The sequence below is a fragment of the Urtica dioica genome, chromosome 12 (assembly GCF_054948205.1).
Source record: "Urtica dioica subsp. dioica isolate 48M chromosome 12, U.dioica_male_clone48M_v1_H2, whole genome shotgun sequence".
In the NCBI taxonomy this organism is placed as follows: Eukaryota; Viridiplantae; Streptophyta; class Magnoliopsida; order Rosales; family Urticaceae; genus Urtica; species Urtica dioica.
The window spans coordinates 9,669,606-9,675,986 of NC_142767.1; the positions used below are offsets into that span (position 1 = coordinate 9,669,606).

Here is a 6,381-nt window from a genome sequence, read left to right on the forward strand (position 1 = left end):
CCTAATACCCATATTCGGTGCGACATGTCGCACCCCATGTCGCACCGGATATGAAATCCGAAACCCAAAAAAGTTAGGGGGAATATGGCTGACAACTTCGAATTTTAAAACTATTGGGTGCGACAACCGTCGCACCTATTAGTATTATGTCACGACCCGCGAGCGTCGTCACCTCGCCCGCAAGCCGCGACTCGGCGGAACCAACATCACGTAGCGGGAGCATAACATATATGAATAATATAATGTAAACAAAACATTTAAAGTAAATACATAATTTACAAAACATATAACATATGAAATACGATATTATTAAAAGTGCGGAAACGTTTACAACAAAAGTGGTTATCGGAAATCTCGGGAAATTTTTCGTTTTTCTTTAAAACTAGAAGTCGTATATCGACCCTTATACATACATACATATGTACATAAAAGCTCCCGACTTTACATATATACACGGGATATTATTTAAGGAAGAGTCGATATTATTCAAAACATTATACATATAGAGGTTTACTTCCCGAGCCAGAACCCATAGCCCGTAGGTCAAGAGATACGCGTTCCGTCTCAGTTTCCTTCTCGGTCGTCTACATTGCCGCCTTGCCCTTATCTACATTACCAAGGGACATAAAACTATGAGTCGAATGACTCAGCAAGCGGGAGTCTAGCCTATGGAAGAAAAGCAGCTAATGCAAAGCATATGACGTGCGAACAAGCAAACAAGAATGCAGGATGCAGCTATCACCTAAAAGTGACTAATGAGCGCGCATCCTAGAATACTAGCCGTCCCGCAAGGTTATACACTCCACACTGCTATAACCTCTGGTCCGACTAGAGACCAGTTCCCGACTTCGAGCAGCAGTCGTTAACCGATCTAAGTTTTACACATGTCTGGGATCCACTAGTGGTACTTCCTTCATCATGACGTCAGCGCCACTGGTCTCTGGCATAGTGAGCTCGCGAACCGCGACCATCACCCACTACGCCCCGGTGTGCTCAAGGCAGCTTCCGGTGAGTCTTCCAGCAAGCAATGAGCTCGCGATGCGCGACCTTCACCCATTGCTTCGAGTACTCGGCGCACGGACCGACATGGCCCGCCAAGCACAAGTCAGGGACTTGTGAGTACCACCGACACGAGTTTAAAGTTTGGGTACACTGCAGCTAGCAGCGTACACGTTAAACTTATATACGGAAGAGCGTGATGGGATAAACCCCGAAAGAAATTATTGTTTCCCTTTGAAGCTCGTTTAGTGTTTTAAGTTGAAAGCTCGAAATGTGACTTTCGAACTTTCTACTCTCGATTGAATTTGAGAGTCTATCGCTCTTCCGTCCTCTCGATTCTAACCTACTTCCTAGAGTTAGAAGAGAAGTCTAACCACACACAAAGCAAGCAAGGCTGGTTCAAGTTAGCGTTTGAACCTAACGGGCGAACCCGAGCTAAGTTTTCAAGCAAGAGTGGCCGAAGCCTTAACTTTCGAGTTTATTCATTTTTAGGCCTTTACCTACTCTTGTTTACTAGCAAGCATATGCACAAACAAGCAGGATTATACCCTTGGTAAGTAGTTGACTTATGTCTCCATACTTACCCGGAATTGTTCGATAGAACGCTTGACAAGTCCTGAAGACGTCTTGCTTCACACGTTCTTTGAGGCACCTGGCGCTTGTCGAAACGTCGGAGGAATTAGCATCCGGAGTTGAACATCCATTAGTTATTGGATTCGAGTTTACTTAAAGATAATAGGGTTCGTTGTCGGGATTAGAGTCGGTTCGGAATTCGAGAATTTAATTTATTATTCCCCGGTTTTTCGGAGGTTTATTCAAGACTCGCGTATCCCATATCGAGAGTGATACGAGATAACGTTCAACAAGTAATCACGAGTCTTAAATAAATCGAATAATCCGAAATTAAAAATAACCGAGAATTCCAAACGAATAATTAAATTAAATTCATAAACATTATTAAATAAATAATTCTAAATTATTTATTTAAATACTGAAAGTACATATATAAGAGTATTTAAACGCTGTAAGCGATTTAAAACTCACGAGTTAATCGAGCTTTATTTCGATAACTCTATCAACTTGAGATCTTCAGAGGCTAATCCCAACGCTCTCGACTCGTCTGGTTCCCGTCCGTCCGTCAACGTCTGTAAATCAAACCTGGAACCCAACGACGAGTTAACATCTTAAAACCAAATTCCGATATCACATAACTCAAAACCCGAACCCATAATCCAATCAAACGAACTCAACACAAATCCAATTAACCGGAACCGTCCTAACACAACAACGATCCCAACATATCAAACCGAGGCTCAGAGATATCATCCACAAAACAGACAAACCAAAATAGCCAAAACAAGCCACACGGCCAACTAGCACTCAAAGACAACATCATCACAACCACAACAAGCTTTCAAACCAACTAATCACACGGCCAAACAACATACTCAACCAAACAATTCAACATCTCAATATCATCATCATCACAGCCTCAAACACAGGTATAATCAAGCTCAGACAACATAACAAACCGAGCAATTGCACCGAAATCGAACCCGAAATCAAAAACCCCCAATTCAAACCCTAGTTCATCATTTTCGGATAAATTAGGAAAAATCCGAATCAAAACTTCAAATTCAGGTTACAAACAACATCAATCGAGTTCAATGAACGATAAAAACCAATCAATTTCACTGAATTCAATCCGGATCCAAAATCCCCAATTTTGAATCTAAGAACCCTAGCTCATGAGATTTTCATTCAAGGAAACGAAATTCTCACCTTAACCCGTGAGATTAGCTTCCTCGGAGGGTTCTCGCGTCCTTCCCGGTGTTTTTCCCTTGCTCCGGCGTCACGGCGGTCCTCGGCGGCGTCGTTCTTCTTCGACCCGGAGCGCGCGCGATGACTCAGCGATCGGTGACGCGCGAAGGAGAGGAAGAGAGAGGAAGGCGAGTGAGAGGTGGCGGTGGCGACGTCGGGGCTCGGCGGTGCTGTGCTTCCTCGGACCGGAGCGCGCGGTGGAGCTCGGTGCTGGGTGGTGGCGCGCGAAGGAGAGGAAGAAGAAGAGAAGAAGAAGAACGAGGGTGATGGCGGTGATGATGGTTGTCGGCGATGAGCAGAGGAGCGACCGAAAGTTTTTCCTTTTCTTCTTTTTTTTTCGCTTGTCCTGGTTTGCTCGTGTGTGGGTTTCGGCCGAGTGAAGCAAGGGAGAAGAAGAAGAAAATAGAGAAGAGAGAGAGAAGGGTGAGGTGGCAAGGATTTGAGGAGAAAGTGGCCATGTGGCACCCTCATTTATTGCCACGCGTGCATACGTGGACCAATCCCCTCCTGCCACAACTCTCTCAAATCAACCCCAGCTTCTCTTTTTCTTTCACTTTCGTCCTTCAAAATATTGCATATAAGTCCTTTCAAAATAAACTCTCACAATCCTGTCCTTAATTAATTAAAAATAATCTTGAAAAATAACCGAGAAAATTATTATTATTTCTCGTTATTTTGAATATATTTAAGGGATTTCGGAATTCATTCTTTACTCTTGAGATTTTTTTTAAATCTCCGAGTATGTTTCGAATAATAATATTGGATTACTCGAATATTCTCATTCCGAAATTTCATCGACCTTAAATATTATCATATTCCAAGATATTTAAAATTTAAGGACGTCTCATATGCAACAAGAATTTGAATTAAAACTCGTCCATTTTATTCAAATTCACAAGTCGAGCGGTTACAAAAGTTTATACATTACAATCCCTACCCCCTTAAAAGAGTTTCGTCCTCGAAACTTAGAACAAGGAAGGGTATTTCTTTTGCATTTCGCTCTCAAGCTCCCAAGTAGCTTCTTCTGTAGAGTGACTCTTCCAAAGTACTTTGACCAAAGGTATGGTCTTATTCCTTAAGACTTTCTCCTTGCGATCTAGGATTGCGACGGCTGATTCTTCATACCTGATGTCAGGAGAAACTTCAACCTCTTGATCTTGCAGTACATGTGAAGGATCAGACATGTATTTCCGTAGCATCGATACGTGAAATACATCATGGAGGTTGGACATCGACGGTGGTAGAGCTAGGCGATACGCTGCCTTGCCCACTCGCTCCAGAATCTCGAAAGGTCCAACATACCTCGGGCTGAGCTTCCCTTTCTTCCCGAATCTCATGACACCACGCATCGGGGAAACCTTTAAAAAGACTTTCTCTCCTGCTTCGAATTCTAACGGTCTTCTCCGCTTGTCTGCATAGCTCTTTTGGCGACTCTGAGATGTTTTCATTCGGGCTCGAATCGTCTTGATTGCCTCTGTAGTCTGCTCTACCAATTCAGGTCCAAACAGCTTGCTCTCGCCAGCTTCATCCCAATGAATTGGAGAGCGACACTTTCGTCCATAGAGGGCTTCATAGGGCGCCATTCCGATTGTCGCTTGGTAGCTGTTGTTGTAGGAGAATTCGACCAAAGGGAGATAACGACTCCACGAGCCTGGGAAGTCTAAGACACACGCCCGAAGCATATCCTCCAACACTTGTATCGTGCGTTCACTCTGACCATCTGTTTGGGGATGAAAAGCAGTACTGAACTTCAATCGTGTTCCCAAATTCTCCTGTAGACTCTTCCAGAATTTGGAAGTGAACCGAGTATCTCGGTCGGATACGATTGAATTAGGGATTCCATGGAGACGTACAATCTCCTTGATATACAATTCAGCAAGCTTATCCACCGTGTGAGTGGTTTTGATAGGTAGAAAGTGAGCTGATTTGGTTAATCTATCAACAATAACCCAGACAGAGTCATGACCAGCAGTGGTTTTTGGCAAACCTGACACGAAATCCATCGTTATCTGCTCCCATTTCCTTTGCGGAACCTCTAGGGGTTGAAGCATTCCTGCTGGTTTCTGATGTTCTGCCTTGATTTGTTGACAAGTTAAGCACCTTTGAACAAATGCAGCTACATCTTTCTTCATTCCTGGCCACCAATAGACCTTTTTCAGGTCCTGGTACATCTTAGTCACACCAGGATGCACGGAATACGGCGTTCCGTGAGCCTCCTCCATCAATTGTCTCTTGATTCCTTCGTCGGACGGTACACAGACTCTCCCGTTACACCTTAGAACATCTTTCTCGTCCAGTGTAAACTTACCTTCTGCGTCATTCTGAGCATCAAACATCTTGCTGAGAAGATACTCATCTGCGTACTGACCGTCTTTAATCTGTTCCAGCAACATTGGTCGCACACTGAGCGCAGCTATCCTTCCCGTGATTAGCTGAAGCTCCAGCTGCTGAACATCCTTCTTCAGCTTGAGGGACGTCTCAACTAGACTTGCTAGTGAAACTACCGACTTACGACTGAGCGCATCTGCGACCTTATTAGCTTTACCAGGGTGATAATGTAGCTCGAAGTCGTAGTCATTCAGAAGTTCCAACCAGCGTCCTTGTCGCATGTTCAGCTCTTTCTGGGTGAAGAGATACTTCAGCGTCTTATGGTCCGTATAAATGTCGCAATGAACCCCATACAAGTAGTGTCGCCATATTTTAAGCGCAAAAACAACTGCTGCGAGTTCCAGATCATGCGTAGGGTACCGGGTTTCATAATCCTTCAGCTGTCGGGAGGCATAAGCAATAACCTTACCATGCTGCATTAGAACCGCGCCTAATCCTTGCTTAGAGGCATCACAGTAGATCGCGAATCCGTCGGCTCCCTGAGGAATAGTGAGCACTGGAGCCGTGGTCAGACGATTCTTCAGCTCCTGGAAGCTTTCTTCACACTTCTCAGACCAGACAAACTTCTGTCCTTTACGGGTCAGTTGGGTTAACGGCATGGCTAATTTAGAAAATCCTTCTACGAACTTCCTGTAGTAGCCTGCAAGACCCAAGAAGCTTCTTATCTCGGTTACCGTTTTCGGCTGATTCCACTGCTTCACTGCTTCCACTTTGGTCGGATCTACCATGATTCCTGTGCTACTGATTACGTGACCAAGGAAAACAACATGCTCCAGCCAAAATTCACACTTTGAGAACTTGGCGTACAGTTGTTTTTCTCGTAGTCTTGTCAGAGCCATCTCTAGATGTTGCGCGTGTTCTTCCTTGGTTTTCGAGTAAATCAGGATGTCATCAATAAACACGATGATGAACTTGTCCAAGAAATCCTCAAACACTCGATTCATCAAGTTCATAAACGCTGCAGGTGCATTGGTTAGTCCAAAAGACATAACTAGGAACTCGTAATGACCATAACGAGTTCTAAAAGCCGTCTTTGGAATGTCCTCGTCCCGAACCTTCAGCTGATGGTACCCTGATCGCAGATCAATCTTCGAAAACACAGTTGCTCCAGCAAGTTGGTCGAACAGATCATCAATGCGCGGCAACGGATACTTGTTTTTTATTGTCACCTGA

General features: G+C 44.2%; 1 long non-coding RNA gene across 1 annotated transcript; it reads right to left on the minus strand.

Moving 5' to 3' along the window:
* Nucleotides 1-292: 292 nt before the first annotated feature.
* LOC149378992 (uncharacterized) lies at nucleotides 293-1,668 on the minus strand. Its single transcript, XR_016294273.1, has 2 exons — nucleotides 1,584-1,668; nucleotides 293-607 (listed from the first exon to the last, which is right to left on the minus strand). It is a non-coding gene; the product is annotated as an uncharacterized LOC149378992 (long non-coding RNA).
* Nucleotides 1,669-6,381: the final 4,713 nt, after the last annotated feature.